Consider the following 11,502-nt stretch of genomic DNA (forward strand, 5'->3'; position numbering starts at 1 on the left):
ACCCCAAACCGCAAAACCAGATATCTTGACCCCTAAACTTTGAAATCCCGGGCAACCCGACTCCCATGGCAGTTTTGCGAGCGGTTTTCACTGACGTGGCAGTTGGACCCTGTCAACATCGCTGACGTGTCGTTTGAAGATGGGTCAACAAAGTCGAGTCACCGTATGCGTTACACTTCCATGTGGGCCCGGTTTTCGCTGAGTTGGATCTGGTAGGTATATCCCCGCCCAGTGTAAATCCCGGGTGTATTGACGAGCGAAACCCTAGAGCGCGCTGTGAGTCGTGAGGAGGAGGCGAAGAAGGGCGACGCGGGGGGTGGCGCAGCGGTGGAGGGCGACGCAGCGGGCAGAGCGGCGGTGGTGGCCAGCTCGGTCGTCGTTTCTGGCGGGCAAAGCTGGATCTGTGCTCGAGCTGAGGTTAGTTAATCCTCATTGAACCGTCGTCTTCCCGGGTGGATTAGGGTTAGTTGTGTCGATTTGGGTGCTGATTTGAAAATGCGGTGCATGTATACTATTGTTGTTGGATTTGGAGGAGGCTTAGCATATTTTAATAAGGGAATCAGTAGATCAGGTGGATTTGGGCATACTATATTGGGTGGTTGCTTTAGATCAGGTGGATTTGGGCATATTATATTGGGTGGTTGCTTTGGATCTGCGGAATGGTGATTTGAATAGCATGGTTGACACTATTTTTATGTTGCAAATTGCATGTAGGGTTTGTGAGGAGTATTTGGCATCATGGACCCATTAGACACTCTTCCAGTGAGATTTCATTACAATGGGGAGTTTGTTTTGCATAGGAGGGAGAAGTCCTATTGCGGTGGTAGTGAAGCAATGTCGTACTTAGAGAGAGACAAGGTGTCACTTCCAGAAATTATTGGGCATTTGCGGGATCATACCAAGGTTATGGAAAGGACAATGCTGCATTGGTTGTTCCCAGGCAAAGATCTCAATTCTGGCTTGAGAGTTCTTGTGGATGACAGAGTGTGCAGCTATATGTCAGATTGCATAGTTGAAGGTGGGGTGGCTGAAGTGTATGTGGAGGAACCAATTGTAGTTGATTTGTCAGAAGATGAAGAGGATAGTGACTATGAGGTTGAGATGGATGAGGGTGCTGAAGCAGATTCTGAAGGAGAGGATGATAGTGGGGATGATGTTGAAGTTTTCAAGGATAAATATGTGCAGGAGCAAGCTGGGAAGGGCAAAATGAAGGAAGGGGGTGATGCAGCTGTTAGGACAGTGCTGGGAGGTGCTGATGCAGCTGAGAGGGCAGTGGTGGGAGGTGGTGATGCAGCTGAGAGGGTAGTGGTTGGAGGTGGTGAACAAGCTGATAAGAGAATGGTGTTGTACACCAGAGACACTTAGCCAATTTGTTATATGCAGGAGGAGGAATACCACACTGAAACTGATAGTGACTACATGCCAGGAGATGAATCACCATCAGATGATGAGGAAGAGGCTGCAAACATACATAAGGAGTACAAGGAGGTGAAGAAGAAGATCAAGACTGGTTTCATTTTAGGGATTGATGGTGCTGGTTTAGAGGGGTCACAGAGCAACCCAAATGTACATGCTGATCAAGGAAAAAGTGGCAATGAAACACCATATGAAGAGAGTGACTCAAAAAGGTCAATAGATGAGCTTGGAAGTGATGGGGAGGTGACTACTAGAAGTAGCAAGTTTCCAAGGTACAAGAAGAAGCAAGGTGTGCCTGTGTTTGAACTTGGAATGAAATTTAGCTCTAAGAAGTTGTTCAGGAAGGCAGTGACTGCTTATGCCCTAAGTGAGAGGAAGGTAATCAACTTCATCAAGAGTGATCCTAGAAGGGTTAGGGCTAAATGTGACTGGCCAAGCTGCCCATGGGTGTGTCTTTTGTCCAAGACCACAAGGTCTGATAGCTGGTAGATTGCTACCTTAGACAATTTGCATGCATGTCCCCCTAGAAGAGATAATAAGCTGGTGACCTCAAGAAGAATAGCTGAGAAGTATGAGAAGTTCATACTGTCCAACCCTTCCTGGAACTTGGCCCATATGAAAGCAACAGTTCAGGAGGAAATGTTTGCTGATGCTTCATTTTCCAAGTTGAAGAGAGCCAAGAAACTTGTGATGCTGAAGGCTATGGATGCCAGAAAAGGGCAATATCAAAAATTGTACAACTATCAGCAAGAGTTGCTTAGAAGCAATCCTGGGAGTACTGTTGTGATAACAACTTGGTCCTTTCAAACACTCCACAGAGTTTTGTGCAGAGCAAAAAAAAGGAAGAGGTTAGCTGGTGCTACCACTAGTGCTGTCAGCCTAACAAACACCACAAGTGCTACTAAGCAGAAGGTTAGCTCATTTTCATTACAACTTAATTTCATTTGCATATCCATTTCCTAACTTAAGCATTTCCACTTTATTTTGCTGTGTTGTTTCAGGGGCAACAATCCAATATTGTCAGCATGAATGCTAAGGCAAAGTTGGCAACACAGGCAGGTGGTTCGGCCACAGTCAACCTCCAAGCAATTGTGCCATACTCCAAGGGTTCTGCATCAGCTTCAATTCAGGTTACATCTGGGAAGGCTTGTGTGTCAGTCTCAGCTCAAGAACCAGCAAAGAAGACAAAAATTGGTGGTCCTCCTCCACCCAAGAAGGCCAAGACACCTGGATCTATTCTCATTCAACCACCATGGGAATCTGACAAGCTTTGAAGCAAGCTTTGTGTACTGCTATGCACTGCCATGCCTTGGCTAATTATTCAGATGTAATGCCAGACTCATAGGCTTACTATTAATTATGTCATGTAATGCCATTCATGCCATGTGTGATGTAATGGTTTAGGTTGCCATACTTGTAAGGCTTATGTGTGCTGCAATGCCAGACAATTTGGTATCTTGCTATCATTTATATGAAATACCAGGACTGGTTTGGCCTATGTTATATTGAGCTGAAATATGCTGACATTTGACTGGCATTGTATGGCATGAAATAATTCTGTGTTTTGTTGAGATTTGTCTGAAACTATTTAGCCTATCTCATATATAGACAATTTGCTGAGTCAGTCCTATGTACCTGTCGGTGACATGGGACCGGGAGTATCATGACTAGGGGCTTGGGCAGGAGCAATCACCCACAAGGCCTGACCCCCTCGGGGGAGTCGGGCCCGAGGGTGACGTGGCCGCCCCCCCTCTTCGTCTCCCCGAGGGGTCGGACCACTCCCGCTTCGGCCCCGAGGGCTGAGGCGCCCCGACCCCTTGTGGGTTTGGCGCCGCGTGTATGGGTTGGGTGAGCACAACGGGGCTCACCTAACCGCATTTATTGCGGTTTAGACGAGCGCGTCACGCCGCATGTAACGCAGTGCAGCGCGCTCGTTTATCCGGTCTGTGACCAGTCACAGACCGATCGGATCGTGGGTTAGGTGGCGACAGGCGGTCTAACACACGCCTCGCCCCATCCCGTCAGGATGAGAGCCTCCAAGCACTCGTCCCTAGCCGGAGCCGGCGTGTTACCTCCTGGAGATGGCACGTTGGTCCCGGTCAGATATATGCCAGGCTTCATCCTAACCATTACAAGCAAGACATTGTATGAAGAAGGGCGAATATGCAGATTGCTAAACTGACACGTGGTGGACAAGAATGACCGATTTGTGACCGGTCTGACACTGGTCATGTCGACGGCAGACAGCCATGTTCCCACGTCGCGCCTGCTTCCGGCGGAAGTGGAGGTAGGTATGGGCCGTCCCATCAGAAGGTCATTCGGACGGCAACCATACAAATCTCCGTCCATTTATGAAGAGAAGTCAAGTCAAGTTTGGGGGAAGAGAGAATAAGTCCCCACACAAAAAAGAAGAGATGGTGCATGTGGTATCCCCTTGAGATATAAAAGGAGGACCTTGCCCACTTAGAAAGGGGATTCGGATCCAGAACGATCAAGGCTGGATTGAGAACCAGAGGAGAGGGTTTCTAGAGTAAAAGCTCTCTGACCCTCCAGCTCTTTGTAGTTTTTCATACACAGATCCACCAGAACACAGGAGTAGGGTATTACGCTTCTCAGCGGCCCGAACCTGTATACATCGCCCGTGTCTTGTGTGCTTCTTCCATTTTCGCGAACCTTCCACAGACCAAGAGCTTAGAATCTCACCCAGGGTCCCCGGCCGAACCGGCAAAGGGGGGCCTGCGCGGTCTCCCGGTGAGGAGCCCCACGCTCCGTCATCTGGCGCGCCAGGTAGGGGGCGCTGCGTGTGTTTTTCTAAGCTCTCGTATTCTTTCGTGTGCGCCAACCTTTTCCTGTTCAGTCCAATGGCTGAACAAGCAAAGGCGCACAACCTCTCTCCGAGTGTTAGCGGTGACGACGGGGAGCCGAACCCACGCCGTCGAGCTCGTACTCCACCGCCCCCTCCACGCCAAAGTCCTAGGCGGGAGAAGGCGCTCGAGAGGGCCGAAGGATCCGCGACTTCGACATCCACGGGAGATGGAGAAGGGCGGCGAGATGGGGAGCGTCGCCTCCTCGTCTACGGCGACGGCAGCACGCCCCAGGGCGCGCTCCAAGCTGCGGGCGCGCTCCTACGTCACCCGCCCGTCGCCCATGACCCGGAGTCTCCAGCCCAACGTTGGCTGGACGACGTGGCCAAATTGGTCATGACGGCACGGCAGCGCCTAGATGCTGGTGGGCGGTCCTCCGCCGCCAAGACCTCTGGTACTGCTACCACCGGCTCCGCGTCGTCAAGACGAAGGGCGCGGCGAGCGGCGGCCGCTGTTCGCCATTCGGCCGCCACTCCTTCGTCAGCGCCTCCGACCCGGGAAGATCTGCGTGGGGGGTCGGATGCCCGCACCAGTATCGAGCGCCGGCGTAATGGCCGACGTGCTGCCCACGCAACGGAGGGCGCCTCCTCGTCCGGGGTGTCACCTCAACATGGACGCGGGGATCAGCCCTCCGTGCCCCCGGTTGGTGGTGTCGGCTGTAGAGCCTTTGTGGCGAGCCTTCGGAACGTCCGTTGGCCCCCAAGGTTCCGGCCCACCATCGCCGAAAAATATGACGGGAGCGTCAACCCCGCCGAGTTTCTCCAAGTCTACACGACCGGGATCGAGGCCGCCGGGGGTGACGACAGGGTCATGGCGAATTTCTTTCCCATGGCCCTGAAGGGACAGGCGCGAGGTTGGCTAATGAACTTGCCACCCGCGTATGTCCACTCTTGGGAGGATTTGTGCCAACAGTTCACCATGAACTTTCAAGGCACATATCCGCGCCCAGGAGAGGAAGCGGACTTGCACGCAGTACAGCGAAGGGATGATGAGTCACTTCGCTCATACATTCAGCGGTTCTGTCAAGTCCGCAACACCATACCATGCATCCCTGCACACGCGGTGATCTACGCGTTCAGGGGGGGGTGCGGCACAACCGCATGCTCGAAAAGATCGCCTCCAAAGAGCCCCAGACTACCGCGGAGCTTTTTCAGCTCGCGGACCGAGTGGCTCGTAAGGAGGAGGCGTGGACCTGGAACCCCTCCGGTTCCGGTGTGGCAGCTTCGGCCGCCCCCGGATCCGCTGCTCAGACAGGGCGGCGTGACAGGAGGAGGAAGAAGAGGTCAGCCCATTCCGACGACGAGGGTCATGTCCTCGCCGTCGAAGGCGCTTCGCGGGCCACCCGAAAGGGGAGGCCTGCGAGCGACAGAAAGAAGGAGGCCGGCGCTCCCGGCAGGGAGCGCCCAACCGGCAAGTGGTGCATCGTCCACAATACCTCCCTTCACGACCTCACGGACTGCCGCGCAGTCAAAAGTTTGGCTGAGCGGACGAGGAAGTGGGAGGAGGAGAGGAGGCAGGAGCGCCGAGAGGGTAAGTCCCCGGCGGTTCCTTCCGGCAATCGGCGAAGTGAGGCCAAGCAGAAGGCCCCCGCCGAGGACATCAATGACGGCGATGATGACCTAGGTTTCCAAGAGCCTGGGGCCACCATTGCCACTGTTGATGGGGGAGCGTGTGCTCACGTTTCTCGCCGGAGCCTCAAGGCCATGAAGCGAGAGCTTCTGGCCGCGGCCCCTACTCATGAGGCGACGCGCCGGGCGCGGTGGTCGGAGGTTGCCCTCACCTTCGACCAGACCGACCACCCACCGTGCGTTGCCCGGGGAGGACAGATCGCAATGGTGGTTTCCCCCACTGTTTGCAACGTGAAGCTGGGGCGTGTCCTCATTGATAGGGGAGCAGCCCTCAACATCCTTTCCCCCGCAGCCTTTGACGCCATAAAGGCCCCGGGGATGGTGCTCCGGCCGTCCCAGCCGATTATCGGTGTGACGCCGGGGCACACTTGGCCGCTAGGTCATATCGACCTCCCGGTCACCTTCGGTGGATCCGCCAACTTCCGCACGGAGCGGGTGAACTTTGATGTGGCGGACTTCAGTCTGCCCTACAACGCGGTCCTAGGGAGGCCCGCGTTGGTGAAGTTCATGGCGGCGGTCCACTATGCCTACCTCCAGATGAAGATGCCGGGCCCCGGTGGCCCCATCTCTGTCCATGGCGACCTCAAAGTCGCGCTCGCTTGTATGGAGCAGCGCGCGGACCACCTCTCCGCCGCGTCCAAGCCCGAGGGTGGCGACGAGAGGCTTGGCACCTCCGTCCCCGCCGCCCCGAGGCAGCGGATGATCACATGCGACGAGGTCCCGGTCAAGGAGGTTGCCCTGGGCGACGGCCCGTCCAAGACCATACGGATCGGTGGTCTTCTGGACGGCAAATAGGAAGACGCGCTCGTCTCCTTCCTGCGGGCAAACGCTGACGTCTTCGCATGGAGACCGGCGGATATGCCCGGGGTCCCCAGGGAGGTGATTGAGCACCGTCTCGCCGTGCGGCCGGGCGCAAGGCCGGTCCGGCAGAAAGTGCGGCGGCAGGCCCCGGAACGTCAAGCCTTCATCCGCGAGGAGGTGGCGCGACCTCTGGAGGCCGGATTCATCCGCGAGGTCATCCATCCGGAGTGGCTGGCGAACCCGGTGGTCGTTCCCAAGGCGAACGGCAAGCTTCGGATGTGCATCGACTACACCGACCTTAACAAGGCATGTCCTAAGGACCCTTACCCCCTGCCTCGCATAGATCAGATTGTCGACTCCACCGCGGGGTGCGACCTTTTGTGTTTTCTAGATGCATACTCTGGTTACCATCAGATTCGCATGGCTAGGGAGGATGAGGAAAAAACTGCATTCATTACCCCCATAGGAACTTATTGTTATACGACAATGCCCTTCGGGTTAAAGAATGCAGGTCCTACTTTTCAACGTACTACTTGAATTTCTTTGGGTAGCCAAATAGGACGTAACGTTGAGGCTTATGTCGATGACTTGGTTGTAAAGACGCGCAACCAAGAGACCTTACTCTCGGATCTTGCGGAAACTTTTGAGAGTCTCCGCTCCGCCCGCATAAAACTGAACCCCGATAAGTGCGTGTTCGGTGTACCTGCGAGCAAGCTTCTCGGGTTCTTGGTCTCTGCCCGAGGCATCGAGGCCAACCCCGAGAAGATACGAGCTATAGAGCGGATGCGCCCCCCCAACAAACTTAGGGATGTGCAATGCGTCACCGGTTGCATGGCTGCCCTAAGTCGGTTCATATCGAGGCTGGGAGAGAAGGCGCTACCCTTATTCAAGCTCCTCAAACGCTCCGGGCCGTTTACTTGGACGGAGGAAGCTGAACGTGCCCTCACTCAGTTGAAGGCGTATCTCAGCTCTCCCCCAGTTCTGGTCGCCCCGGAGCCAAATGAACCCTTGCTACTCTACTTAGCGGCGACCCCGCAAGTGGTTAGTGCGGCGTTGGTTGTGGAGCGCGATGAGGACAATCCTCATTCCGCGCATCCCCACCCTGTGCTAGCTTGGCCCGGGAGAGAGCAGGGAGGAGAGGCCACCGAGCCGAACGGTGGCCCAAGGCCCCCGACGACCGGAGCTGGCTCTCTGCCCGCTTGTCAGACGGTGCCAGGTGCCCCCGACCCCCAGGATGGCCCGGCGGCCACTGCGGGAAGGCCGCACCTATCGCCCTCTGACCCCGAGCCTAACCCTGTGCCGACTCGACCCGGGAGAGAGCAGGGAGAAGAGGCCCCCGAGCCGAACGGTGGCCTAAGGCCCCTGAGGACCGGAGTTGGCCCTTTGCCCGCTTGTCCGACGACGCCAGGAGCCCCCGACCCCCAGGACGGCCCCGAGGCCACTGTGGGAAGGCCGCCCCTGTCGTCCTCCGACCCCGAGGTCGTCGGCACAGAAGACGAGTGCGCCCCGCGAGGCCGCTTGGACGAAGAGCGCCCCAAGGATGCGGCCCCTAGCGAAGAGGATCGGCCCCACCGAAAGGTGCAGCGGCCCGTCTACTTTGTTAGTGAGGCCCTCCGGGACGCCAAGACCCGATACCCTCAGACCCAGAAGATGCTTTACGCTATCCTGATGGCTTCGAGGAAACTGCGCCATTATTTCCAAGCGCATCGGGTCACGGTGGTTACGTCTTACCCCCTCAGCCAAATCTTGCATAATCGAGAGGGTACTGGACGGGTGGTAAAATGGGCAATCGAACTTTCTGAGTTTGATTTGCACTTTGAACCACGCCACGCTATCAAGAGCCAGGCCCTCGCCGATTTTGTGGCAGAGTGGACCCCAGCTCCCGAGCCCGTCTCAGTCCCCGAGGCCAGCTCCGACCCCTCGCAACTGCCTCACACCGCCTACTGGGTGATGCAGTTTGACGGCTCCCTGTCTCTTCAGGGCGCCGGTGCTGGGGTCACGTTGACCTCGCCGAGCGGAGACGTCCTCAGATACCTGGTTCGCCTTGACTTTCGGGCGACCAATAATATGGCAGAGTACGAGGGACTCCTGGCGGGACTCAGGGTGGCAGCTGGACTGGGGATCCGCCGCCTCCTGGTATTAGGCGACTCACAGCTGGTCGTTAACCAGGTCTGTAAGGAGTACCGGTGCTCTGACCCGCAGATGGACACTTACGTGCGCCAGGTACGGCGTATGAAGCGCCATTTTGACGGGATAGAGCTTCGGCACGTGCCCAGACGGGATAACACGATTGCCGACGAACTCTCACGGCTCGCTTCCTCGCGAGCCCAGACCCCACCGGGCGCCTTTGAAGAAAGGCTTACCCAGCCGTCGGCGCGACCCGACCCCTTAGGGGAGACGGACGCGCCTGACCGGCCCCCGAGGCCCATCGGAGTCCAGGCCTCGGGACCCGAGGGGAGCGCTCCCAGCTCCCTTAGATTGATTGCCTGGATCGCTGAGATCCAAGCATACCTCACAGATAAGACTCTACCCGAGGACCGCGAAGGGAGTGAACGCGTCTAGCGCATCTCCAAACGCTACGTGCTGATAGAAGGGACCCTCTATCGGCGCACGGCTAATGGAGTCCTCCTGAAGTGCATTCCTCGGGAACAAGGCGTCGAACTTCTCGCCGATATCCATGAAGGCGAATGCGGAGCCCACTCCGCCTCGCGCACCTTGGTTGGCAAGGCCTTTCGCCAGGGTTTCTATTGGCCGACGGCTCTCAATGATGCGGTCGACCTGGTCCGGCGATGCAGAGCGTGTCAATTCCACGCAAAGCAAATCCATCAGCCGGCCCAGGCCCTGCAGATCATACCACTTTCATGGCCATTTGCTGTCTGGGGGCTCGATATCCTGGGACCATTTAGGCAGGCCCCGGGCGGGTTTGAGTATCTGTATGTCGCGATCGACAAGTTCACTAAGTGGCCCGAGGCTTATCCGGTCGTCAAGATCGATAAGCACTCCGCACTTAAATTCATTAAGGGCATCACAGCCCGGTTTGGAGTGCCTAACCGTATTATTACGGATAACGACACCCAATTCACTAGTGAACTTTTCGGCGATTACTGTGAAGACATGGGCATCAAGCTCTGCTTCGCCTCACCTGCCCACCCCAGAAGCAACGGCCAAGTGGAGCGCGCCAATGCGGAAATCCTCAGAGGCCTTAAAACCAAGACCTTCAACATCCTCAAGAAGCACGGCGATTTGTGGATCGAGGAGTTGCCAGCGGTGCTCTGGGCGAACCGAACCACGCCAAGCCGAGCAACCGGGGAAACGCCTTTCTTCCTCGTCTACGGCGCGGAAGCGGTTCTCCCATCCGAGCTCACCCTGAGGTCCCCTCGGGCCACCATGTACTGCGAGGCTGATCAAGATCAGCTTCGCAGAGATGACCTCGACTACTTGGAAGAGCGAAGGCGGCGCGTGGCCCTCCGAGCCGCGCGCTACCAGCAGAGCCTGCGGCGCTACCATCAGCGCCACGTCCGGGCCCGATCACTCTGCGTCGACGACCTCGTCCTACGCCGCGTCCAAACGCGTGCTGGATTGAGCAAGCTCTCACCAATGTGGGAGGGTCCATATCGAGTGATCGGCGTCCCCCGGCCGGGCTCCGTTCGGCTGGCCACGGGCGACGGCACAGAGCTGCCTAACCCGTGGAACATCGAACACCTTCGTCGCTTCTACCCCTAAGGGGGATCGGGTGTCAGGTTTCGGGCTCGGGCCAACCCCGCACCCCCTTCAGGCGTGCAGGGTTGGCCGGGGGCTACCACATTTGCATATCTTTTCTTCTATCTGTATTTCAATAAAAGCATTTTCGATTTCCTAAAGGCTGTATCTGTACTGTTGTTTCCTTTTGAAGAATCTTAACTTGAAATAGGTCACTCGTGCTCAATCCTGCCCTCGGGGGCTCGGGTCGGCTAAAATCGCCAAAAGGGGCCCAGAACCGAGCCGTGCCCCGGGGCGTGGTGAACTCCGGGGGGGAATCGGCAAAAACCCACAATCGGGTCACCCATAACCCTCGGTCACCACGCTCCCGGCCTGGCCAGTCTCGACACGTGGATCTCCCCAGGCACTAGCCCCGACCCGCGCCTTTTGAGGACTGGGACCTGGGCACGAGCCCTTAGTCAAGCTAAGACACAAAAGGACCACGGCACAGATCATCCTCATCGCATGCACATAGCAAAATGAAATTGACACAGAAATTTCTTTATTTTGATTGCAGATTAAGTTAATCTATACAGAAAGGAGGCCCGAAGGCCTTGGAAGAAAGAAAAGAAGAAAAAACTGAAGATTGGCGGGGGCCTGGGGGCTCACTCCGATGCACCCGGGTCGACAGCCTCGTCGCCACTGTCGCCCACACCGCCGTCATCGCCCTCCTCGTCGGAGTTGAGGGCGAACGCGAGCTGAGGGGCCGAACCCTCGAAGCTGTGGACGATATGGTCGGCGGCATCCCGGACCTGCGCGCGCGCGCCGTCCTCGGTCCCGGGAGGGAACTCATCCAGCACCGTCCAGGGAGAGAAGTCGGGGTCCCTGGCCTGGTAGCTCGCCAGTACGAGCTCCACCGCTCCTCGGGCGAGGTCCCTCGAGGATGACTTAATCGTCCCCTTGAGCTCCTCGGGGAGCCGTTGGAGAGTCCCGGCCATCTCCGAGAGGCGCTGGGCGAGGCCCCCCTGATTGGCGGCGTACTTCACAGTCCGCCCGCCCCAGAGGCCCGCCTGCCGGCCGGCGCGATCTAGACGGGAGACGGCGTCCCGAAGCAT

General features: G+C 56.9%; 1 pseudogene; it reads left to right on the forward strand.

Annotated features, from left to right (window-relative positions):
• The first annotated feature begins 738 nt into the window (after positions 1-738).
• Positions 739-2,690, forward strand: LOC136356690 (uncharacterized; annotated as a pseudogene).
• The last annotated feature ends 8,812 nt before the right edge of the window (positions 2,691-11,502 follow it).

Source organism: Oryza sativa, chromosome 5 (genome assembly GCF_034140825.1).
Source record: "Oryza sativa Japonica Group chromosome 5, ASM3414082v1".
In the NCBI taxonomy this organism is placed as follows: domain Eukaryota; kingdom Viridiplantae; phylum Streptophyta; class Magnoliopsida; order Poales; family Poaceae; genus Oryza; species Oryza sativa.